The following is a 25,685-nucleotide window of genomic DNA, read 5'->3' as shown; positions in this document are numbered from 1 at the left end:
TCCTTCAGCCCAGAGTTCTAGGCCAAAGTCTCCCTCCAGCCTGGCCAGATCCCACTGCCACCCTCTCAGCCTTCACTCAAGCGGGACCCACTGCCCAGAATGCCGGTCCTTCCCTCTGCCTGACTCTGCAGGTCTGATGTCCGCCGGGTCCCCTCTGCGCTGTGTACCGTGGCCTTGTAGAACCACCCCCAAGCTCCCCTGGACCTACGAAACAGGTGCTCGAGAGAGCTTCGCCGAACGAATGAAGGAGGTAAACAAATTAGCAAGCACGTGAATGAATGAGTGAGAGTCCAAGTGGAATGAGTCTAGAAACAGGTCAGCAATACAGTTCTGCTTTTTGGCTGGCCTCCTGCACAGCCCCTGGTTCTCCGGTGCGGACCCCTGGTGTGTGGGGATCGCGCGTGAGTGATAACGATGACGTCTGTCGTCACAGCAGTCAGTCAGTCTCGGCTAGGCTACCTTGCTATGACAAAACCCCCACATCTTAAGAAGTGTATTTCTTCTCGTTCACACCACGGGAGGCTCCTGCTCACTAAGAGGTCACCACTTTTGGCTGTCAGAGGGAGAGAACGTTCTGGCATGTCTCCCTCAGCGGTGAAGTGCTCAGCCTGAGGGCTGTGCAGGTCACCGGGCAGACCTTGTCCTGTGACCCGACCCCACCACAAGGCATCCCGGAAGTTAGATCCCTACCACGGGCTTGGGAAGATGAGGAACTGGAAGTTCTGGCCAACAGCTCTAATGACACCTTCAGAAAGACGGATGGAACTGTGAACAGTGGAGGCCACTTATTGAGCAGTTCCTGTGTCCCGGACGCTGGGCTTAGGACCTCAAGTGGAGTTTCACTGAACCCTCAGGGAATCATCCTGAGTTCTGAGGCCACTACCAGGAATATCCCCATTTCACAGATGAGACAACTGAGTCCAGGTCACATGGCTTGGAAGAGGCGGTGACGCGGAGATCAGGACTCATGCCTGTGATTCTGGGCCCTCATGCACCCCACCGCCTGGCTCGGGCTCTTTCCTCCGCTGAGGCTGGCCGGGGCTCAAGGATGACCCTCAGACCAGAGGTCCCCCATGCAGAGGGCCGTAATGACCATCCCTACTGGAAAGAGCCTCCTCCCCCTGCCATATCCCATTCCCAGACTTCTCCAGTGCGAGAACCCCCGGGGATAACGAGGCCAGTCCCAGATTGAGAGAGAAAAAGGCTCAGAGGGAACGGCGACTGAACCAAGTTCACACTGTTGGGCTGTGCAGGGCTGAGACGAGATCACAAGTCTCAGTCCATCGTGCTCGGAGTGCCCCCAAGCGTCTCGACAGCACTGGGGGCCCTGGGCACCCTCAGTCTCAGACACAGTCCCTCAGGCATGAGGGTGGTCATGTGCCCTCTACTTTCCTGGCAGGCAGGTCCACTGAGGAAAGGTCCAGTTCCAGACTTCCACACAGCAAGCCTGTGGCCCTGACCACTGGGGCTGCTCCTCTGAGGAGCTGGGCTGAGTGGTCAGCCAGCACTGGCTGCTCCCTGCCCCCAGGGTCAGTCCCCAGAAGGGAGGCCAAAGAGGGATGGGAAGAGGTAGGTCTCTACACCCAGGATTTCTGAAAACAAGGCCCTGGGCTTCTGAAGCCCCTTGGGGGTCTGTGGGCAGAGTCACGGAGCAAAAAATAAGAATTCAGTGGAGTGTGAAAACGGACCTACCTGGCATCAGATCGCAGCTCTGCTCTGTGATCTTAACCTCTGAGCCTTGGTCTTGTCATCTGTGAAACAGGTTTCCATCAAGCTAGCAGATGCCATAGCCTGCACCTGACACCTAGTAGGTGCCCAGTGAACACCGTGGCTCTTCTGACTGTAAGTGGTATTTTTCTGCCCACCAAGTTCCTCCCCTCCCATCCCCAACCTGAGCCCCAGACCATGATTAACCCTTCCTAAGCTACAGCGGAGCCCCCATACCAGAAAGGTTATGGCTAATGACTCTTGCTCTGGCTGTCCCAAGAAGGCACTGCCCTCCCATAGTCCATCCCTCCTTCCAAAGATTTGATGCCGAGCAGTTTGGTCAGAAAGAGCCCCCACGCTGCACCCAAACCCTGCTTCGCATCCATACCCAAGGAGTGCCAGTGACTCACAGGGTGGCTGGCCCCAGAGCCAGCCTTCAAGGGCAGCCCATCCTCCTCATGTGGACAGGAAGTCAGGGCCTTCCCAGCCTCCTCTGAGTCCCCTCTCTTCGACGGAGCCTGGAGTCTCCAAGTCTCCTGACCCCTTCGTCCCCTGTCCCCAGCTCCTGAAGCCTTCCCCCTGCCTACGAGTCCTGTGTATAGTTCACGGTCCCAGTCACCTAGTCCGTAAGCATTTACCCAGCACCTACCCCAGGGAGAGCACTGCCAACTACCACGAGAGAGGCGGGGTCTAAAGGGCACAGCCCCGCCTCCCTGTGAGCCCAGAGCATAGCAGAAACCTATGCATTCATGATGCCCCATAGCCCAGTGCTACTAACCCCGGGTTTTGAAATTGCACAGCACCAGGTGGAGGCCCAACCCTGCCACCTCCCAGTCCAGAGACTTTGGACACACTAACCTCAGTGTCTCTATCTGCAGAATGAAAGAGTAACACAGAAGCTACCTCACGGGTGAGAAAAGTTACTGAGTACCAAGACCTTTGCACAGAGCCTGGCACACAGTAGGAGCACAACCCTTGTAAGCCTCATTCCTTGCCTTGACCGGGCAAGGGCAGAGTCCCGAGGCATGCCAGAACAGACCTCCTTCCAGGCTTCCACCACCTCATTAATCAGAGAGGACTGTCCACCCGGCTAGGATGCCACCTGACGCCCCTGGCAGCCTGCCCATTCACCTCCATCTTGTCTGCAAGGACATCTGGGGATGGGGACGGAGCATGCCAGATTCTGGCTGAAGGCCAGGCATGCTGGGACCCCAGCAAACCAGAAGAGGCCCACCCAGCAGGCCCCACTGCCATCGAGCTCACACAAGGTCATTGCCCACACACCACACACACACTGCACGCACACAGTAGGTCCACAAAAAACACCCTAGGTGGAGTGGGGAACAGACTGAGGCTAAATGGTGCCCGGAGGTGGGGTGGGTAGTTCGAGCTTGCCATCAGAGGGAGTGAATCTGGTGTCTCAGCCGTCGGGAGCAATTGAAGGTTCCTGGCCAGCAGAGGGACCTCTGCCCACCTCCCCACCCTCTAATAAGCTCGACTTCTTTGGGGTTGTCCCTTACTTCCCCCTCCCCCAATATGAGTTAATATTCTGCCTCAGGCCTTTGCTCCCAACGTTCTCCCCACCTAGAAAACCCTTGCCACAGCGCATCCTCCTTCCAGGTTGAGCTCAGAAGCCTCTCCAAACCTTCTCAGTCTGGGCTCAAAGTCCCTTCTCTGCTTCCTGCAAAATGATCTTTTTTACATTAGAGCACAAGAATTCCGTTCTCAGGCCACCTCGCCCAGACAGGAGTCCTTGGCGGGCGGAGCCCTGACCTGACTCCCCTCTGAGCCCCAGCACTGGCTGACACAGGGCAGGGCAGGGATCCATGGCTTCCTGATGGACATCACTTTAGGCTCTCGAATTCTGTCTCCGAGATGGCACAAAGGGAGGACGGTGGAGCCCAGTTGGGGAAATGCTGTTGGTGCAGACCAGAGGGGAAGAGAAACTGGGGGAGGGGGGCGCAGCAGAAAGGAGGGGCTGGTGCACAAGGGGCAGTGGAGGAGGGGGCCATCCTGGAGAAACCACATGTCCAGTACACCTGCTCCCTCTCCCCTTTCTCCTTCCCTCTGCAGAGAGTTGAGAGGGAGAGAGGGGAGGACTGGGGGAGAGACAAGGGGGTACAGGCACCTAGCTGCACGCCCCTCCCAGTGGCTCACCTGGTGGGGTGGAGGGGTGCAAAGGCAGGTCCCACAGAGAACGCCTGAAGTCTCAAGGTGTCCTGACCTTCCTGACATTCCCTACAGCACCCAGGGCCCCCAGTCCAGCCAGTGGGCTCAGGGCAGCACTGCAGCCCACAGCCCATGCCATCCCCTGGCATGCACGGCTAATCAGACCAGACTGATCTCAAGGAACTGTCCATCTAGGGGAGCAGGACACACCAGGTGACCCCACATCTCTGGCAGCCCCTTCCCCCAACAGAGGGAGCAGAAGGACAGAGGCTGCCTTGTTGGAGGGGACAGGGATGGATTTCAGGGCGGGTGGGAGAGGTAGGAGAGGGGTCTTTGTTCCAGGCAGAGGGAACAGCTTCCAAAAGGCAAGGGAGGTGAGGCAGAGAAAGGCATGGAGGGGGTGCTCTGAGAGGTCACCCTGATGGCCCTCCAGGGCACCTGGCACACACTGAGTGACCACCATTATTGCTGGAGCAGAGCAGGTGGCACCGGCCCGGTCAGGGGGCAGGGGCCGTCCCCAAGGGCCTCAAACGCCAAGCCAAAGATGGCCCAGGGCGCGGGGCCCGGGGTCGGGGGGAGCGCCGAGGCCGCTGGCGGAGCAGGTCTCCGCCGAGGCAGGGCGATAAATTAATTAAATGAACCTGCCACGCCAGCCTTTCCCCACCCGGCGCCGCGCTCCGAGGATGAGCGGGATGAGCGGGGCCGGGCCGCGCCCGCCGAGGCCCCGGCGCTCCCTCCCTCCGTCCCCTCCCTGCCGGGCGCCGTTTTCCAGGTAATTAAGGCCGTCCGGGCGGGCGCGCAGCTGCTTCCGCGGCCGGCCGCGCCTCCGGCCCGGGCAGGTGCAATTAAACCCGCGCGTTCGCGGCCATTAAGCATTAATGTAGCTCATTAGCATAAGAACGAGAAGACGCTTTGATGGCGGCAACCCCGCAGGGGCAGCCGGCGAGCGCCGGAGGGGCGGCGGGGTGCGGCTGCTGGAGCCCGAAGCCTCGGCCACAGGGCGCCCCGCCAGGGAAGGGGATTGGAGGCCTGACCCCCCGACCCCGCCCCGTCCCGTCCCAACAGCAGGTCTTTGGAGGGCCAGGGAGAGGCCCACCAGCGAGGATAGGGGTCTCTTTCCCAAAGGCACCAATGGGTAAACTGAGGCCTGTAGGTGCCACGGGTCTTACACAGGGGACCCCACTACCCAGGAGCTAGAACCCAGGTCTCAGCCTCACAAGTGGTTCCTTTATTAACAGTAACAGCAGTCAGAACTTAAGCCCTGTTTCTGAGCACTTAGCGGAAATTCTCACTTGATCCCACCCGCCCCCTCCACCCAGCAACCCCAGGAGCTAGTGGGTACTTGTAATTGTGACCTCCATTTTACAGACGAGGGAACTGAGGCTTGGAGAGGGACTCGAACTGACCTCAAGTGTCCCAGCTGGTAAAAAGCCAAGGGGCAGATTTGAACCCGGGCAGTCTGGCTCCTGAGGCTGGGCCCATAACCAGGAAGCCACACTACTGCAGTGACACAGACAGGGAGGGGTGGGGACTGTGGCTAGGTGGAGGCTGTGTCATCCCACCCCGACTGGGGGTCACACCATAGCCAGGGCCACTGGTCATGGCCTTGGGGGCAGCAGGTTGTAATAGCCCAGAGGAGTGGTGAACTAGAAACTGGGGGTGAGCCCGCCCAAGGATTACTCACTGGCAACTCACCCCCAAACACTGGGTGGGCCTTCAAAATGGGTGTGGGCCAGATGTGGCGGGAGGACAATCAGTTTGCCCCTTTTGTCTAACACCTGGCAATTCAGTTCACAGGAGTTCAGGAAACGCTATCGCTAAGCAAAGGAACAAGTGAATGCGTGGGTACGTGCCTCTCTCCACGATGGGGGGGCGGACCAGGGACTGATTCTCAGTTTTCATCTCTTCCAGGCTTCCTTTGGGCCAGGAGGTGGCTCTATGAGAGCAAAAGGGCTAAGACGAAATGGCAGGTGGGGCCTGAGGCAGCCTTGCCGCGCTGTGGCTCCCGGCGTCCCCTGGGGCAATGCCTCCGGCGTTCCAAAGTCAAGGTTGTTGCCGAAAGATGTCTTGAGGGCCCTGGTGGGGCAGGCAAAGAGCACAGGAGGAGACACAGGCTGCCCGAGTTCCACTCAGAGATGATGGAGCTAGAAGGAAACTTCCAGTCCCTGTGGAGCTCAGAGAAGGTAGGCAGTTCCCTGGGGCCACACAGCAAAACTCTCCCGACTCACTCAGTCCTAGATGTGCCTTTATCACGTGTCCTGAACAGTCTGCAGCCGAGACACAGGACTCCTCTCTCCACGAGTAGCTTTTGCAATGTACTCTTCAAGCCTCGGTCTTGGCTTGTGATAAATGTGCAGTCCCATACACGGATGTATAATGACACCAATAATTTGATTATTCGGTTGCTGTCTTTTCCCCCTTGGCCACACGTTCCCCAGGGCAGGGATCACAAACACCCAGATCAGGGCTGATTTCAGTCCTGGACCGCAGGAGGCTTGCAAACATATCTGTCTGTCAGATCAAGTATTATTACTACAAGTAGTCACAATGCCTAAGAAAAATGCATTCCCGGGTGGGGGCTTTCTTGCCTCCCCCGCCCTCAGATACCCCTCCATCCACACACATACACACATCGCCTCATGGCTGGCTCACGGATCTGGACAGGCCTCCATGCCTCCACAGGCAGGAGAGGGGCTCGGCCCCCCTCTTCCCAACCTGACCCTGAGGCCAGCCCACCCCCTCAGCTGCCAGGCTGGCCTGCAAAGGTATCTGTCCCAGGGGGCCCTCAGCTGCCTCATTAGGAAAGTAGTGACAGACGCATTAGCTGCTAAGGGTGTGTGTGTTGGGGGGCCGCTGAGGGCTGTCACAAGGCTGAGGAAAACCAAATGCCTGCCACTTCCTGGGCCTCTGGGCCCCATCTGGGCCAGGGGCTGCGGCTGGCGAAGGGACAGAGACAACGGTCCAAGTACAGAACAGCCCCCTGGGACTCGGGTTGGATCTCAGCGCCCGGAGCAGAGGATCTCCCAGTCACTCCTTGCTGTTCTTGCTGCCGGCCTCCTGGCTAGACTAGACTCACTGATCCTTGACAAGCCCCTGCCCCCTCTGCCTGGGCCGTTACAGCCCCGATGCTCTGTGTGAGAGGGACGCAGGAACCCGAGAACCTACTCCCGTGTAACAGAAGAGGAAACTGAGGCCCAGAGAGGTGCTTCCCTAGAGCAGAGGACTAGAGCGGGTGCCGGGCTCTGCATGAAGGTCCTGGCTTGGCCACTGACAGGCTGTGTGGCCTCTGGACCTCAGTTTCCCTGTATGTGAACTGCAGGCCTGGACCACAGTGACCCTGACCACAGTTTCCTCCGACCTCCGAGCCTCGGGAAGGCCCAGTTCTGCTGGAAGAGGGTCAGGGATTATCAGTGTCCCCTCAGCCCCCAAAGCCAGTCCTTCCTGGGGCCTGGGCACAGCTACCCACAGGGGTCACCGAACTCAGATCTCCCCAGGGCACTGAGTTCCGCCCAGCAACCCGGTCAGTGACCACGGCCTCTACCATTGATAAAAAGCAGGTGGGAAAAGTCCTACACCACACTCCACATGCACACAGGAACAGGCCTCACACCACAGGATATACGCACTAACAAGAAGACAGGCACTCAGCCACATACACAGGTCCCCTGCCCACAAATGCAGACATACAAACCACACACACACACACAAAGGAGCACGGCCCCCCTCCCCCGTTGAACCAGTGCACCTGAGTACCCAAGACATGCTCGGACAGATCAACCTCCTCAGCTCATTTCTCTAGCCCAGACACACACACATACATACACACAACCACACATCGGTCCCAGTCACAAACACAGACCCCCCCCCCCCCACTATATGCACGAATCGCACACATGCAGGCACATACTCAGCAGTCCAGTACAGACAGACTCACACACGTGCCTGGATGTACCAGCCACGGAAGAACCATCACCCCCTCCATGTACAGAAACCTCCCCCACCCCCGCGCCGGTCAATGGACACAGTCCCATGCTGCCCACACAGGCCCCCAAGCCCACGAACACACAGATACACACCCATCTCGCCACTTGGTTAAATTCCATACAATAGGCGGCGCCCAGCCCAGAAGAGAAAATCCAGATAAATAAATCATGTTCAGAGCATCAATCTCGGCCCCAACCTGGCTGCCTCCTTGCTGCAGGTAAAGCGAGACGGGTCTTAAATATTTTATAAATGAATAAACCTGTTAAGAGAATATAATTTACAGGGCCATTGGCTGGAGGCTCACACTAGCCCTCCCACATCTTTTCATTTCGGAGAGCACGTGGTGGTGGCAGGTGGCGGCCACTGGGGCATGGTGTCTGGTGCCCCACCCGCTGCCCTTCTGCCAGGGGTGTTATTCCCAGGGAAAGGGGCATTCTGTGATTTTCCATCCACTAAATCCAGCTGCTGCTCGGAGACAGGGCCCTGCATTCTCTTGTCTTTTCAGCTTTTTTCCCCCAAGCCTTGGATGCCTTTTAAATGCCAATCCATCCCTGGCAACTGTGATTTTCCAAGGCCTGTTTCACACAGGACTTGGATGTGTTAGAACTGAACTGTTTGGGAATGGGGAAGAAGAGGAGGCCTGGCAGCGGGGATGAGTGGGGCAAGGACAGCTTGGAGCTGGGCCTGAGGGGCAGCTGGACCTAGGGAGGTTGTGCCTGATGCCAGGCCTGCATGCCCCCAGGGAGAGGGCGGAGGAGCCTAGGGCAGCAAAAATGGCTCCTAAGACAGACAGAGGGAACAGAAGGTGGGTTCCAGGACCAACAAAGGGTCTTTCGGTCTGAGCACAGCTCAGGAAAAGGAGGCTGGAATGCGGCTGAGGTTGGAGCCCTCACCGCAGCCTCAGGCAGCTGGGGCCAATTAAAGCCCCTTGCTGCCGGGACCTGCATCTCAGCGGGGGGCAGGAGTCTTCAGTGTCCCTGAGCAGGCTAGGTGGCCTCCTCTGCCCCCAGCTAGCAGGACCCCCTGGCTCAGGCTGCTTTTATCAGAGGTAAGTGGCAATGACGAAGGGCTCCTCTGAGGGTCTGTCTGCCCATGGAGAGAGGCTGAACAAAGTCAGAAAAGGATCATCCAGTCCGGGTGTTTTCTGAAGATCTCACAAGAATGTGGTTCCGGTTCTCTCAAGACTCCCACAGATGCGGGGAGAAAGGAGAGTGTTACACAACATTAAGTGGGAAAAGCAGGATATCAAATGGTACACACAGGAGGAATGATGGCATGCTTAAACAACAACAAAAAAACCCCGTGAGCAGGGGGCGAAGTCAGATGTGGCTGCCTTTGGAGACTGGGAGTATGGGTGAATTGTTTTTCTTTTAACTTGTCATATTTTCCAAAAGTCTATAATAAGCCTGTCCTCCTTTTATAGTGAGAAAAAAAACCCACCAAGTGCCTTACAAAACCAAATATATGGAATGGTCCCATATTTTACATTTCCTTATCATATATTCTTTATCATCTGTCTAGAAAAAAAATGTTGACAGTGGTTATGTAGGGGTAGGGGTAGAAACACGGGATTTTTACTTATTTAACCGTATATTTAGATCTTTCTAAATTCAACATAGTAACATGATAGTTTCATTAAAAACAAAATGCTTAGGATGGGGAAGTTCTTTCTGATATCGAGCCTGAGTGCCTCCTGCTGCATCTGAAAGCCCCTTCTCACTATCCCCATTCGAGTGTGCATCGCGTGAGGCTTGAGAAAGGCCAGGGGGGGCAGTTGCTCAACAGGCACACAGCCTTTCTTCCAAGACCTAAAGGCTGGCATTAAATTTTGCTGCCTGCCCAATCCAGGTGTGTGGGGTGGGGGATGGGGGACAGAGGGTCTGATGAGTTGGTGCCTCTGAAAAGACTGGGGGTCAGAAGGCGGCCCTGGAGTGACCAGGTCGGGTATTTAAGGCACTAGAAGGAAGGAGGAGTGGAGGAAGGGCTGGGTTGGCAGCAAAGCTCCGGAAGGGGCTGCCCCCAGGGCAGGCGGGGTGCCCAGGCTCGGGAGGGAGGAATGTGTCTCCTGGCCAGACAGCCCCAATGGCTGCCAACTAGGGGAGGCCCGTGCTCCCGGGCTGGAGGTAGGCCGTCTGGGTGGCGGCGTCCAGGCTTGGACGACGTGGTGTGGTGGGGGTGCCTTCCTGGCCCCTCCTCTCTCTTGCCCTTAGTGGGGAGGTAGGCCCGGCTGGCCCATAGGCAGCACCAGCAAAGGACAGAGTTGGAGGGCCAGAGCCTGCTGTGCCGGGACAGCGTGGCCTGGAGGCCAGGCCCTACTTTCAACGACTTCACTGCTCAGGGAGTGGGGGCCGCAGCCTCTCCAGGAGCCTGGGCCCCGGGAGGCGCTTCCTGCTACCCCTGATGTGGGGTTGCGGGGGCTCTGCTCACAGAGCCCATCCCGAGGTTGAGTCGCACAGGATCCGGTCGCAGAGCGAAGCTCGATTGGAAGTCAATGCCCACAGCTCCGGGTTCCCGGAAAGACACGGGCTCGGCGAGGGGGCGGGGCCTCGGCAGCCCCGCCCAGCGGTCCCGCGGAGCACGCCGGGACGGGGCGCTGCCATGGCGACGGGAGCCGGCCGCCCCGCCCCGCCCCGCCCCGCCCCCCCGCGCGGCCTCCGCGCGGAGAGGCTCCCGACCCCTCCCGGCGTCGCCGGCCCGCCGGCCGGGGCTTGTCAGGCCGGACGCCGCGGAGGAGGCCCCGGCGCGGCCAAGATGGTGGGCGCCGCGGGAGGGGTACGGAGGGGAGGGCAGGAAGCGCGGGCGTTTGCCCTCTCGCCGCCCCCTCTCGAGGTTGAGGAGAGGAGAGGAAATGGCCCCGGAGGCGATAATCGAGCTGCCAGTGTGTCTGGCCTGACAGCTCCTACCTAAGCCTTTCCCCCCCAGGCCCGAGGCCCGCCCTGGCCCCAGAGGCGGGCCGAGCAGGGGCTACCCGCGCTAGGATCCTGAATTTGACACCCGTCCCCCGCTCCCCACCCCCCGCGCCACCCCCACCAAACGCCCCCTCAGCCTCCCTGTCTTCCGGGCTCTGTCCCTTCCCCCAGCCTGCTGCGCCTCCACCCTCGGGAAGCAGGCAGGGCAGCGTTTCGTTCCCCAGGCCTCGGGGCCTGGGATGCCAGCCTCTACCCACCTACACCCCAGGCGTCTGTTATGGGACAGTAAGAACCTGTTTCCCCTCGGTACAGCTGCCATCAAGGTCCTCAGAGCGCCCATGGCTCTGAGCAGCCATCCCTGCCCTCCCTGGAGACCCAGCTAAGGGGACAACTACCCCGGGAGACCCTGATCCCCTTACTCTGTGTTCTCCCAGCAACAACGGGGACAAGAGTAGGATGGGCACTCACACTGACTGGGCCAGGCCAGTCGGGACAGATGCCTTATCTTCCCAAGTCCTGGGTGTGAGTGACTCTGCCCAGGTTCTGTGGGCAAACAAGCCCAGATCTGTTAAGGAGTGAAGTGGCAGAGCTGGGACTCAGCCAGGCTGTGACTCTGGATGCCTGTCCACACACAGTGGCACTCCCTGCTCCCTGGCCGCCTAGCCTGGGCTGGTCCAGCCGCCTATCTCCGGCCCAGAGCAATGGCCTGGCCTCCCAGTCCCTCCTCCTTCCCACTACCACAGGCCTGGCTTCCCTTCTGAGACGCCAATCTGCAGCCACACAAAGCCCTGTTTGTTTGCTTTCTCTGCTGCTCCCCCTGGATCCGATGTCTTTCTCTGCTACCTGCCGGCCTGGCTTCCTCTCCAAGCTGCCCTCCCAGCCAGCTGAAGGGAAGGAGGAGGCGGCCATTCCAGCATGCCCTGCCTCACAGCCACCCCAACATTCCTCGAATCCACCTCCCCAGTGCCAGGGCACCCAGCTGGGGCAGCCTGGCCCACAACAGTTTTGCAGCCCCCTTGCTGCCTCTCAGAATGTAGGGTGTCAGCTGGTGGAATAGGAAAGATGCCTGCAGCCAGGGGCTGGGGCAGGGGGAGGGGAGCCCAAGAGGCCCAGCCAACCTCCCCTCTCCTTTTGTGAGCAAGGCTTGTTTTGTTCGTCAATCAGGAAGGCAGCCCCTGACTTCCCAGCAGCCCCCAGGCTGCCAGGAGATAAGGAGATGAATGGGGCCAGGAGGGCTGAATTGGAGAAGGAAGAGGGACACCCTGCTTTTACGGCCCTCCCTCACCCCTCACTCTCTCTGGGGGTTCCTGGGTATCCCAGGCTCTGGGATGAAGGCTTACAGGCTGCACTGGGAGCCTTACATGGTAGGTGCCCTCTCAGTGCTGACCCTGGGCAGGCACCTGAGCAGATCCCTCTCTGCATGGTGGGCACCCCAGAGTGTACAGCCTTGGGCACCCTCCGCAGTGTCTTGGGAAGCTTCATCGGCCTGAGCTGAAACAGGGCTTTCACAGGCAAAGAAAAATAAACACCCGCATTCCACACTACCTTCTCTACCTGCAGAGTGGGGGCTGCCCTCTCTCCCAGTTCAAATAAAGAAACCCAATACTGATACTGCACCAGATCTAACAATCTCTCCCGGTTCCCTCTACCCAGGGCTCTTTTATTGTACCCTGCCGCGCTGGGTGGCCCAGGGCAGGTCCTAACCTCCCTGGGCCTCCCTCTTCCCCTTCCTGTCCCCTCCATGCAGAGTTTAACCCTTACGGCAACTCAGGATAAAGGCATGATTATGCCCACATATGGCAGGAGGCTCCATGAGAGAAAGCCACAGAGACAAACTGCCCCTGACAGGATTCAAGCTCATGTCTGCCTGACTCTAAGCCCGAAAAACTTCCTACCAGGGCTGCAGTATCATTTCACAGCAGTGATTCTCAGCTGACTGGATGAATGACCACCATGAGAAGGTGAGCAAGGTGCGGGCAGAGCCAGCGGATGCCGTGTCGTCTCAGCACTGCCACTTGGTTGCTGTGTGATGTCCAGCAGGTCACTTAGCCTCTCTGGGCTTCAGCTTCCTTGACAATCTGTATAGGGCAGCTGATAAGGCTTAGAGAGGACGGACCACCCAATGCCCACGAAAATAGCAGGCACTTGTTAAAGGATGGCTTTTCTCTGCGATTCCTTTCAGCATCCAGAGAGACAGGCCTCCATTTCTTAGAGGAACTAGACGTCTCCCACTGCTGCTCTCACCCATCTGGCCCTGCTGCCAGTCGTCCCCCTAGTCACCATCTCTGGCCCTCTGGAACACTCAGGCTAAGGCCAAGGGCTTCCAGATTGAGCTCCCCAGGCTCCTGTACTGCCCAGGAGACCAGGGCCTCTCTGTTTAATTAGCCAGGGCGAGGGCCCCAGGGGACAATGTCACCCTAAGGGAACAAAGCCAGCTCCCATCCACATCCTGCTGGACTCAAGAAAAGAGAACCACTCAATTAAGTCTGATTTGCCAAAACGTCTGTTTTTAGTGCTATTTCGGGCCACGGTGGGGATTTTCTGTGCTTGTCTCAAAGGTATCCTAAACCAGATTCCTTCCTACCTCCCCCACCCCTACTGTGTTTGAAATGAAAATATGTTCTTCCTCTTCTCTCTCTTTGCTTTTTCCTGCTTCTCTTTCCCACCTATCAGAGGGATGCAAAGGAGAAAAAGGGTGGAGGCTGGGGCCCCAGGGAAGGACAGCACTCCACGCCCCCCACTAGGCCTGGGCAGGTCCCCTCAGGCCCCCAGGGTCCCGCACGCTGGGAGCTATGGTTCCCTGAAACCCAGCTGGTGAGGGCTCCTGCGGGCCTTTATCTTCTCCCGGCTTCTGGAGGCCACCAGAGTTGGATCCTTTTCTGCTGTCTTGCCAGACACACACCAGGCATCTGCCCTTCCCTCCACACACCCTGGTCTTCTGCCTCTGAGCTACTGCTTGGGCTGTGCCCTCCCCCAAGGTCTCTCCTTCCTGCACTTTACCTTCTTAGCTTGCAACAGGAGGCCGATTAACCCCACATCTATGCAATCACGTCTTTAACGGCTGCTCATCTCCCAAGGTAGAAGCTTCAAAAGGACAGGGGTGGCATCTGCTCGGCCAGTACCGACTCTCCCGGGCAGGGGGTCAACCTCCTTGGGCACCGCTGACATCTTGGGCCAGATAATGTGTTGTGGGGCCTATCCCGTGCACCCCAGGATGTTCATCACGTCCAAGTCCCCAGTGAAGCAGCACTGCCCTAAAGCCTGGCACAGTGCCCTCCCAAAAGGAATGAATGCAGGACCCCTCCTCCCTCCCCCAGAGAGAACAGGTGAGTTTTATTTTCTCTCTTTACCTCTTATCATCATCATCTTGTACAGATTTAATTTGCCCTATCAGACCAGAAGCTTCCAGAAGACAGGCCCACGTGACCTCAGCTGTGTATTAGTGCCGACTGCCCGTAACTATTGCTGGACCAGTAAGTCCAAGAGCGTCAAGAGCACCAGACGGAGGCCTCGTTCTGGCTTCCCCTTTGCCAGGGCGCGGGATTACTGTGTGACTTTGCTACGCCAGCTAAACTTCTCTGGGCATCCGTGTCTCTCCAGTCACTGTCACAATTCTTTGTCCCGTGGGGCTTGTGGAACTGCTCCCCCCCCCCCCCCCGCCGCCGAAGATTCTGTCAGGTGGTTTTCAATTTACATTTTCTAAGACTTTTTATTATTACAAGCAGGGGACACTGAGTCACCACTCTGCGAGTTACTAAGTGCAACTCAGTGCTCTAGAGACACGATCTGTTTTAAAACTCCTCTTAAAAACAAAACTACGAAGAGGGGGCTGTGATTGTCGTTTCTTGATCAGGGAGGAAATCGAGGCTCAGATAGCTGGAGGGAGCTGCTAGAGGACACCCAGACGTGGTCTGGCGGCCTGTGGCGCCTGGGGACGCCTTGGTCAGCGAACGCTGCGCTGCCACACTTGATCATGAGCTCTTCCCTAGTCTGTAGTCGGCCTTTCCCAGTGAAGAAGGCCCTAGCAGGGCCTCCCGACCGTGAAGCCTCACCGCTGAGCTCCCCTGACAGAAAGAGCTCCGGGTCACCAGGGAAGGGTCCAACAAGGCAAGCGCTGATTCAAGAAGTTGGCCTGTCTCGGAGGGGCTGGGAAGGCCGCCTGCCACTCCCTTCCCTTCCCTTGTCATCCCTCCCAGGAAAGCCCTGGCTGGGACACACTTCCCCCAGCACAGAGCCCTTCTGTGCCGTGCTTCAGGGTGCGAAGCAAAAACAGTTAGGAGGAACCATTCTCTAGCACCTTCTATGTACCAGGCGCTGCTGTAAGTCTTTTACAAGCCTTAACTCATGAACTCTCCCAACAGTCCTATGAGCAAGGTGCTGTCACTTTCTCCATCTCACAGGTGAGGCAACTGAGCCAAGGAAATCAGGACCTCGTCCAGGTTAGCAGGGGGCAGAGCTGGGATCTGAACCCCGGCGGCTAAGCTCCAGATCCCCGTGCTCCGCCACGAGGCCGAAGCAGAGATGCCGTGGCTGTGTTCCCAGCGCCCTGGGGGAGCCACGGGGCCTCCATATGTGATTCAGGAATGAGTGAGTGAATGGGTGAGCGCGTGGTTACCCGGGCACACAGCCGCCGAAGTCCCCAGCTGCTGGAGGCTTTCTCAGGGCCCACCCACGACACTGGGACAGAGCCGCTTTGGAAACAGAAGCTCTCGCCAGGAAACTCTCCTTCTCACCTGCCCTGCTGCGTAACAAAGACCCGCTCAACCCATCTCCTCAACCGGGCCGGAAAAGAAACTTGGTTTTGGCCCGTGTGCGGGCCGGGAAGGTTTGGAGGCACAAAGCTGCCATCTTTTCCATGTGCTGAGTCTGGGAGCAGGAAGAGGAAGGGCCCCGTCTGCTGCGTGCGATCTGGAGGGGCCGCGGACGATGCCTACCAGACAGGTGGGGGTACAGGGCCTCGGAGAGTGCAGTCTGTAGCCGGACTGTGCCCAGGCTGGCCTAACCCCAAGTGCGGAACTCCTCATTCCCAGATCCTAAAACAGCCCGACACTGGCCTCACACTTAACGCCTGCAGAAATCAGTGCTTTCCACCGGCTGGCACAAGAGGGAGGTGATGGACCTGGCGCAGCCGCGGGAACTCAACCTCTCCCCGAATCCTGACCGACCCGTGCTTCTGCTCCCCCACCGTGTGGCCCGGTGTACAGTCTCCAAGGGGGGACTCAAGGAAACAGGGGCATGGTCCGCTCCAGTCCGCAGGTCCCTCCTCAACACCCCCATTCATGGGGCCTGCCCCCGTTCGTTCAGCTCGCTCTACTCAGTCCCCTACTTTCTGAGCCCCAAGCTGGTGACTCCCCCAATATACAGCTGAGACCAAGGCCTAAGGGCCGAGGGGAGATGTCCCCACAACTCCTAACGGGTGGCTCCCAGTGCCCACTTCCTAGCCTGCTGCCTCGGTTTCCCCTCCCAGGACTTGCTCCTGGCCCTCCATGGCGCCCCAGATGCCTGCTCCCTTGAGGCCGATCACTTTGTAGAGAAAGTGGATGTCCACTGCCCCCCTGGCCCTTGGACTTGGAGGGCCTGGAAGGCCAGACCACATGCTGGCTGGTCTCTGGGTCACAGGGTGAGCACGAGGCTGAGGGCAAAAACCCGAGGGGGTGTCTGCTGAGGGAAGGAAGGAACGTTCAGCGTCAGAGCCCTAGTACTCCTGGGTATTTCCTTTTCTGAGTCTCCGCATACTATTTAGCAATAAGAGCATCTCCTTCCCTCCTCCCTCCCCGCTTCTCTCTCCCCCCACCTTCTCTTCTCCTGCCTCACCTCTCTTTCCCTCTTTTCCTCCTTCCCTCCCTCCCTCTGTCCTACCACCACATGAGCACCGTTTGCTAGGGTTCAAGAACCAGCAGAACAAAATCTCTCCTTTGCCAGCAGAGTCCCCCGCCATCCCCCCCCCCCCCCCGTGTCAAATTCCAGTCTCGGATCCCCAGTGACCTACCCAGGCACAGGGCACAGCTCTGCCTCACACAGTCTCCTCAATCCCCGGGGAAACAGGACGAGCCAGTTTCTCCTTGGGCCCCCTCAGGGAGCAGCCTAGGGGTGCTGGGGCCCTCTCTGGCCTCACTCTTCTCTCAGAAGTCTGGCAGAACAGAATCCTCTGACCAGAGCCCTGAGAATCTGCAAAGCGCTGGCAGGCGCCTGCCCTGGTTCTCAGGGGCCCACAGAAACAGTGTCGGGACTCTCACTCGGCCCACCGCACCTAGCCCTTCCTGCCAGGAAGCATTTCCAAGTGTCTCCCGTGTTCCAGGCCTCGCCCTTGGCACTGGGGCCAGGAGAGGAGGGAGGTGTGTTCTCGGGCCTGGATCCTCCAGCCCTGTGGGGAGGACAGACACTGACAGAATTCCCGATAATGCCAGGATAAACGCTAGGCTGCGGGTATAGACAAAGGGAGATGACTCAGTCCGCCTCACAGGTCAGAGGAGGAGGAGACAGGACGCGTCTGTTTTGGTCTTGGGAGGCAGGGAGGAAGGTGAAGGGCATCCTAGGTGGAAGCCGCAGCCCAGGCACATGTGCAGAGGTAAGGATGCACACGGCCGAAGCCTGGAAGAAGGCTGTGCTGTGGCTAGAGGGGAAGGAAGGGGGTTGAATGGGGCAGAGCAGGCAGAAGACACCAGAAGGGGCCCCGGCCATGGGGGAGGACCACGGGCTGGACCTGTACTCAGAGGGCAGCAGGACCCCTGGAAGTATCTGCTGCGGTTGAGAAAGATCCCTCTGGGAGTGTGGCCCACGCTGCGAGGGGGCAGGACGGAGGCAGGGAGGCCCGGGAGGCCCCAGCAACAGACTGGCCTCTCCCGTCGTCATCCTCTCCAAGCTGGCTCCTCCCCTCTTGGCCACGGGACACGCGCCACGTCCGTTCCAGCCTCTGAACACTTGCTGGTGTGCCCCCTCCACCGGGATCGCGCCTGTTGTTCTCAGTTACCCGTGCCGAAGCACCTGCTTTCCAAGCCCCCTCTTCCACGAAGCCCCTGCCTCCCTAAAGCTCCCAACGTTGGTCGAGACGGAATCCTGAAGCTCAAGTGATCTGTCGGGCCCGGCTCAGAAGGGAATTCTACACGGTCTCCCTCTGCGCTTCTCTGCGTGGATAAGTCTTCCCAAAGACACTGCCCTACACTCTTGCCCTTATCATCCCTGGAACACCTACATGGGCCCTTTACAGGGGCACCTGTTTTCTGCCCCCCTGAAACCTGACTCAACTCCCATGACAATGTGGGTTCCCCTGGGTATTTTCTGGGTCTCAGTCACGCACTGGGCTGTGACCTTCCTGGAGGCAGGTGCACGAAGCACGGGAGATCAGAAATGGTGGGTCCTTGGAAAACACCTGTCCCCTTGGGGCCAGTGAGCCCAGGTACCTCTCCCACAGAAACCCTGCCCAGCATCCACTGCTCCCCCCCGTCCCTCCCTGTGGAGCCACACATTTGAAAGTGGGGGGTGGGCATCCACCTCACAGCCACAGGTGGCCATTAAAAGCAACAAGATGGGGCGCCTGGGTGGCTCAGTTGGTTGAGCGACCGACTCTTTATTTCAGCTCAGGTCATGATCTCAGGGTCGTGGGATCGAGCCCCGCATTGGGCTCTGCGCTCCACGGCGAATCTGTCTGAAGATTCTTTCTCCCTCTCTCTCTCCCCCTTCCCCTGCTTGCTCGTACTCTCCCAAATAAATTAAGTAAAAGCAACATGATGCATGCACGGACTGTGGCGGAAATAAACGAGCACTGATAATGGTGATAGTGCCAACCAGCATTTGGCGGGACAAGTACTGTTCTAAGCTTTGTGTGTTTACATGGAATAACTCATTCCACCTTCACTAGAGTCTTGTGGGGCCAGTACCCTCATCATCCCCACTGGGCAGACAGGAGTCCCAGATGCAGAGAGGTAACTCATTTGGTATGTGGCAGAGCCAAGAGTCAACCCCGAGCCTTGCCCTGGGGCACCTCACCCTATAGCTTCCCCAAGACAATGGAAAGGAGCCAGGAACTTAAAGAGCCCGAGATGTATTCTCATCTGGGGTAAAAGAAAACTAACTTTCGGCATATAGGATACATACGTATTCATGCAAGCGAGCAGCAGAACTGTCTAGGAGAACACACTCAAACTCTTAACTGGGGTTACTTGTGGGAGGGGTGCGGAGGACACTTTCACTCTCTATACTTCTGGGTTATTTGCGTTTTTCACAATAAGAATGAATCCATGTATTACTTGAGTGATTAAAAAAGAGAGAACTTGTCAGAGCCTCAAGTAATGTTTGTGGAATGAATAGAAGCCGGATTCATTTTGTAGGACTGTTTTTTCAAACTCTGGGTATGACCCATTAGTGGATTATGAAATCAATTCAGTGGGCTGCAACCCTCTAGCCAAACAGGCTAGAACAGAAAGTATCCGCTCAGCCGACAAAGTAGGGGAAAGAGTTATTTCACTAAACTTTTGTTTCAGTCTTATGTAGTGGTGGTGAAGAGAACTGTGACCTAAAATGTATTTCTTAAACATTTTATAATGTATCCTTGAATCAGGTTTCTGGCAGAGTTTGAAAGCCACCGTTCTAGACTTGGGGGTCTAAAAGGAAAGTGTGGGGGGAGGGCACCTGCAAGGGACTCTTGGTCCAGTGGAAGAGAGATGGTTTTGCCCAGTGGGTGAGTTCCCTCCATTTAGGAAGAAGCCAGAGGGGTCCCTGGCTCTTGGAAAATGCCCTATTTAGCCCACTCTAGAGTTGGCTTCTGGGGCCTGGGCTGTCTCAATACCTCTGCTTCCTTCCAAGGCTTTTTGCCTTGAGAACTGGGATGGAGCCTCTCCCAGTCCAGAAGGTCTGTGCTCACTCCTGTGGGTCATCCAAAGCTCCTAGGGATGCTCCTGGAGTCCCATATACCCCTCTGCTGTGGGGGGGGGGGGCAAGATTCCTTTCCAGCTTCCAGATCCCCAGAACCACATCCCAAGGAAGCCTCTGGAAACACAGCTGTGTGGTCAGTCGGGAGGGGCCTCCACGGAGTCCACAGCGAGGGCTGCCCCCACCCTGGGTGAGTCTGACCTAGGCAGAGCAAGGTCTATATGGAGGACGGGGTGGAGGAAGAGAAGCAGAGCCCCCAGCCTGGGGCTCCCACGGCGCTGGCGCCTCCACTTCGGAGCTCGCCTAACCCACCCCCGCCTCCCCTCCCAGGGCAGCAGACAACTAAAAAAAGATAAAATAAAAAGAAGTAATTCCCCTGCTCTGACGTCAGCGCGAGGTTTTAACAGGCCGGCAGCGGCCTGAAACCGGATTGCAACCAGATGTAATGCCCTTGAATCCTCCACACACCGCTGCGTTGGAAGAGAAATGAAGCGGGAGGGGGGTGGGGGGGCGGCACTTTGGGTGGGAGGGAGCCGTGCGGGTCCCGCGTGGGTCCTTGAATCAGAGCCTGCTGAAAGCATGGGAAAGGCGCTGCGGGAGGGAGTGCTGCGAGCGGGGAAGCTCAGGGCCCGGGTCCGCCATGCAGGCGCGCTGCCTCCCCTCCCCCAGCCCCCCAATAGCGCATTGTTACACTCGGTTTTGTCCGCTCCGAGTCGAAACCCCAGCGCTCCCCCCCGCCCCCCCGCCGCCCGATCGCGGGCTCCCAAGAAGGCACAGCTCGGGTCGGCACTCCCGCCCTCGGCGTGGATTTGAGGAGGACTAAGAGCCCCAAGAAGGGCAACGGGCTGGCTGGGAAAACGGGCGTCCCAGGAAGCTGGGGCCGCAGCGGCCTCGGGCCTGGCTGATGTTTCGCTTCCCCTCCGCCCCTCCTCCGAGGCCCCCGGCGCGACCGAGCCTCCAAATGTCACCCCCGCGTCCTGACACCCCCTCGCCCCCGCCGCGCTCGGCGACGCCGCCTGGCGCCCGGCCCCCGCGCCCTCCTCCCGGGCCCCCTGTCTCCCAGGCGCGGGGGCCAGGGAGCTGGCCGGATCGCCGAGGTCCGGGGACTCGGGGCTGGCGTGTCCGGTGCCCCCGACCGTGACGTCACCCTCGAAGGGCCCGTGCGCCCGGGGCCTGGCCGCGTCGGAGCTCCCCGGGCCTCCGGGGCCGCTTCCTGCCGGGTCGCGCGCGGGGCCTGTGCACAGGCCCGGGCGCCGCGGCCCGCGTGGGGGGCACCGCGGAGAACCCCGCGCGCCCCATCTCCCCACGCCCGGCCCTCACCGCCCCCGGCGCCCTGCCTCCCGCGCCGCGCCGCACGCCAGGCCCCGAGTCCCCTTCGCACAAGTCGGCTCCCCGCCCCCCACCCCGGGCGCACTCACAAAGCTCCCCTCCCGCCCCGGCGCCGGGCGAGTGCCCCCCGCGTCCCCACGCCCCGCGCGGCGGCACTCCGGGCCACCGCGCACGCACAGCCCCGGGCACACGGACCCTCGCCGCTCGCGCCCCCACGCCGCGAACCGCCCCCAGACGGCCATCCGGTGACCTCGCGCACCCCCACACCACACAAAGCCGTGACCTCGCGGACCCCCACATCCCGGCCCGCGGCGCGCTCGGCCCCCGAGCCCGCCTCCATTCCTCACCCTGCCTCGGATCCCGACGCCTCGCGCCGCCCCTGCCCCGGCAGCGGCCCCCGCGCCCCAGCGCTCGGTGCTCACCTCGGCGCCCGCGCTCACTCGGGGGCCCTGGCTCTGGCGCTGCGACTTCGCGGCCCGCAGGCCCGGGCGGCCATGGGGGTCAGGGCGCGGCGGCCCGGCCGGCCCGCGGCCGGGCAGGAAGGAGGGTGGGCCGCGGCGCCCCCTCCTCGCGCCGGCGCTCGGGCGGCGGGCAGGGCGGCCTGCTCCGCTCGCCTCTCGCCCTTGCCGCCGCCTCGCTCTCCGACTCGACTCTCCGAGCCCAGCCGCGGCGGGGGCGGCGCCCGGGGGCGCGGGGAGCCGGCGGCGCGGGGAGCGGGCCCTGGCCGCGCACCCGGCCGGGCCTGCCTGGTGTCCGCGGGTGCCGCGGGGAAATGCGATCCCCTCCGCACAGGAAGAGCGAACGGGCGGGCGGGCGGGCGGGCGACGCGCGGGGGGAGAAGGAGAGCGAGAGCGGGAGGAAAAAAGTTCCCGGGCGGCCTGGCTGCGCTCGCTCGAGGCCCCGGGCGCCAGGTGGGCCGTGCGCGCCCCGACAGCACCCCCTGGCGGTCCGCGCGCCCCACTGCGCGTCCCCCCACATCTCCCCCAACCCCGCCCGCTCGCCCTCCCTCGCGTGGGGGGGGTGCGCCTTGCGTGGGATCCAGGTGGAGCCCTCCCAGACTCGCACGCCCCGTCCCGGGCCAGGGGATGCGGTGGGACTGGGGGCCAGGTGGGGGCTGAAACCTCTGGCAGAGGATTTGGACTGGCATCCTGCCCTCAGATGCTTCCAGTCTCTGGCCTGGTTGCTAGGCCAGGCTCCCGCCTTCACTCCACCATCGGCCCTCCCTGTGACCTCGTCTTTTCGGATTGGGAAACATTTTTTCAATTTCTGAACTTAATAGGCTGGACAGAAATCTCTCCACATACTGGGTTCCCGGCACCTTGCTGGACGCTAGGGAATGAACAGAGACCAGTGGTCTCTGCTGTCATGCAGCTGACATCCTGTTGGGGACGGACAGACAGCAAACAAATGCTTACATACATGAAGAAGGTATTTCAGGGAGTTATGAGTTCTAGGAAGCAAATTAGCAGGTGAAGTGTGCGGTGGAGGCTATTAAGCTGGAAGTGAGAGAAGGGGGCTTATCTGAGCAGAGATAGGCTCTGTGTAGAGTCTGGGGAAGAGCATTCCCGGCAGAGGGAAGAGAAAGTGCGAAGTGCAGAGGCCCTGAGACAGGGGAGAGCTTGGTGGGTAAAGAGCCAGGTGACCAACGCGGGTGCGCTGAATGCAGAACCATAAGGGAAGACCTCTGTCTTCAAGGCTACAGAGGGCCTGGTGAGGAATTTGGATGCAAAGTTCTGGTGCTCTGGGAAGGAAGCTGTTGGCAGAATTTACGCAAAGGAATACTGAGTAAATGAGTGAGTGAATAAGCCTATGAACTTAGAGGATCCCTAAGCAACTGCTACTCCAAGGCTTTGACTCACCAGGGCTCGGGCAGAAACCCACAACCACCTGCTCTGGGAACCTCCTCGTCCCCCCAGGACCCTGGCCTCTGGGGTCTGTTGGTCCTATGGTGGGGAAGGGAGAACATCAGAGCTCCCAGGTGCCCTGAGACTACCAAGGTCTCCTATCAAACCTCAGCTTCGTCATTGGTAAAAGAGGGACAGCGGTAGGTAAGGTCCCCTTACTCTGTGCTAGACACTGTCCTTCTTTCTAAGGGTTGTCCTGCTTGATCTTGGCAGCTCCTCTGGGAGGCAGGCTCACAGAGGAGACTGAGACACAGAGGGGTGAAATCACCTGTCCAGGTTCTCAAGTGAAAGTGACAGAGCCCAGACCTGCAGCCAGGGCCCTTCACTGAGCTCAGCCACCTGTCTCCCATGGAGAATGGCGAATGGGAGAAGCAAGGTACAGGCAGACACAAGGTGAGCAGCACTGGTTTTTTTGGTTTGTTTTAAAAGATTGTATTTATTTTAGAGAGAGCAAAAGCGATCACAGAGGGAGAGGGAACACAGAGGCCGAGGGAGAAGCAGACTCATTATCGAGCAGAGAGCCTGATGCATGCAGGGCTCGATCCTAGAACCCTGAGATCGTGACCTGCGAGGAAGGCAGACGCTTAACCGACTGAGCCACCCGGGTGCCCCAGCGGCACTGTTTTAAGCTAGTTCTAATCTCATGTTCTTGAGTGGATGAGACCAGGTTTCTAAGACTTGCTGGGTCTCTGTTGCCTCATCTGTAAAATGGCGATAACAGCAGTCCCGACTTCCTGGGATTGTTGAGAGGGCTGAATTAAGTCAGGTGTGTGAAGTGTTTAGCCCCAAGCCTGGCATGCAGTGGATGCTGCTACTGTTTTAGGTTAAACACTGGCTGAGTGGGCATGGCCCCTTTCATTCAGCTAGCAGCTTTTTAGCCCCCACCATGGCTAGTGTTCTCCCTCGCTGCCTTAACTTGCCTCTGGGAGAGCCGAGGGGAAGGCCTGACACCAGGAACCTCAGTGGGCTGCTACCTCCCTGCACAGGGCCCCACAACCGACAAGTGTCATTGTTGAGCACCTACAGTAAAAAATGTAAGTGTAGCGAATGACCGTGCAGTAGTGGCTTGAAACGACACACATGTGTTCTGTATGGTTCTAAAGGTCAGAAGAGCCTGAAATTAGTTCCTCGGCGCTCCAGGCGAGGTGTCAGCAGGGCTAGCTCCTTCTGGAGACACTGGGGCAGAATCTGTTCCCTGCCCTTTCTAGCTTCTGGAGGCCACCTGCATTTCATGGCTCGTGACAGCCTGGTGACCTCCAGAAGCTCGAAAAGGCAGGAAGACAATAACTTCTGTTGTCCCACCTCCTACTTCCTCTTAACCTTCCTGCCTCCTCTTATAAGGACCTTTGTGATGACATTAGGGACACGTGGATAATCCGGGATAATCTCCCATCTCAAGACCCTTAATTTAGGGCGCCTGGGGGGCTCAGTGGGTTAAACCTCTGCCTTTGGCTCAGGTCATGATCTCAGGGTCCTGGGATCGAGCCCCACATCGGGCTCTCTGCTCAGCGGGGAGCCTGCTTCCCCCCCCCCCTTTGCCTGCTGCTCTGCCTACTTGTGATCTCTTTCTGTGTGTATCAAATAAATAAATAAACATCTTAAAAAAAAAAGACCCTTGATTTAATCACACCTGCAAGGACACCTCCCCCCACCCACCCACCCACCCTTTTTTTTGGCCATGCACAAGAACTGTCAGTTTCCAGGGATTAAGACCTGGATTTCTTTGTGAGCCATTTTTCAACCTCACATTCCATACCTTCTCTGAATCCTCCCTCATTACAATGCATTTTACAGTTAAGAATATCGAGGCTCAGAAGAGATGAAGTCACTTGTCTGAGGTTGTACAGCTGGTGAGTTTATTTACCTATTCCCACTGTGGTTCAGACATCAGGTAAGAGTCTGGGTTGCGATGTCAAAGTTTCTTGGGAAAAGCGTGCTGTGGAACACAGGCATGAAGTGTAATGGATGACCTGGTCCTGTTGAGGAATTCAGGGAAGACTTCCTGGAAGAGGTGACATGTGAGCCGGGATCTGAAGAGTGATTTTCCCCTGGCTGCTTTCTTCAGGGGAGGGCCTGGGGCTTCTCAGGAGAGAACCTGGAACTGATCAGGGGTCACTGCCAGCAAAGCCAGCACCTAAGAAGATTTCTGCTGAGAACTTGCTTGTCATTCTTAGCCGGATGCAGGTAAGAGGGCCAGGAGGGAGGGGGCCCACTGTGGCCAAAGACCCCCCCCCCAGTAAAGATGATGTTGGTACAAAAGTCTCAAACTTGGCGGCTTGAATGTGGAATCCTGGCTGCTGGGTGTGTCTTGACTGGAGGGGAGAGCAAAGTGTTTGAGAATTTGGAGTTGAATACCTTTAAGGAGGCTAAGTTCTTGCAGAATTGAAATACCTTCAAGGAATGTAAATTCTACCTATTGTTCTATACCCACATTTAAAACACCCAGCTGACCCCCAAAAGCACTCGTGTTTGAGATATCTTCCGTCTCCCCAGGAGTCTTAAGACTTGGTTCTGCATCTGTGTGGTCTTGACCTTGAGCTCCCCCTAGTTTTCTCTTAGTTGAAAGGAGACAAAGACCTCTGTTAGGGAGAGAGAGACCCTTGTGGGCTGGAGGACGGGGGAAGGGGGAGGATCTAGGCTTATCATCTGCTCGCTCAATAGAATAGGAAGGGAGCGTTTCACTAAGCCCCCACCTGGTTGGGTAGACATTCCTGTTCCAATAACCCCCTGGTCCACACCAAGAAACGGAGGCCACGGAGGGTAAGTACCTAGAGCAGGAAAGTGCAAAGCAAGATTCAGCTGCCCAGCGGAGCTC

The 25,685-nt window shown here is 58.5% G+C and overlaps 1 protein-coding gene across 1 annotated transcript in view; it reads right to left on the bottom strand.

The window, feature by feature from the left end:
- The window catches only part of RAI1 (retinoic acid induced 1), a 116,083-nt gene extending 94,592 nt beyond the window's left edge, over window positions 1-21,491 (bottom strand). Inside the window, exon 1 of the mRNA XM_080825418.1 lies at window positions 21,389-21,491. The gene's annotated coding sequence lies outside the window, so the exon portion shown is untranslated. The remainder of the gene's footprint in view (window positions 1-21,388) is intronic.
- Between the last annotated feature and the right edge of the window lie 4,194 nt (window positions 21,492-25,685).

The sequence above is a fragment of the Martes martes genome, assembly GCF_963455335.1.
Source record: "Martes martes genome assembly, chromosome: 16".
NCBI lineage: Eukaryota > Metazoa > Chordata > Mammalia > Carnivora > Mustelidae > Martes > Martes martes.
This window is presented reverse-complemented; position numbering and strand designations above follow the sequence as displayed.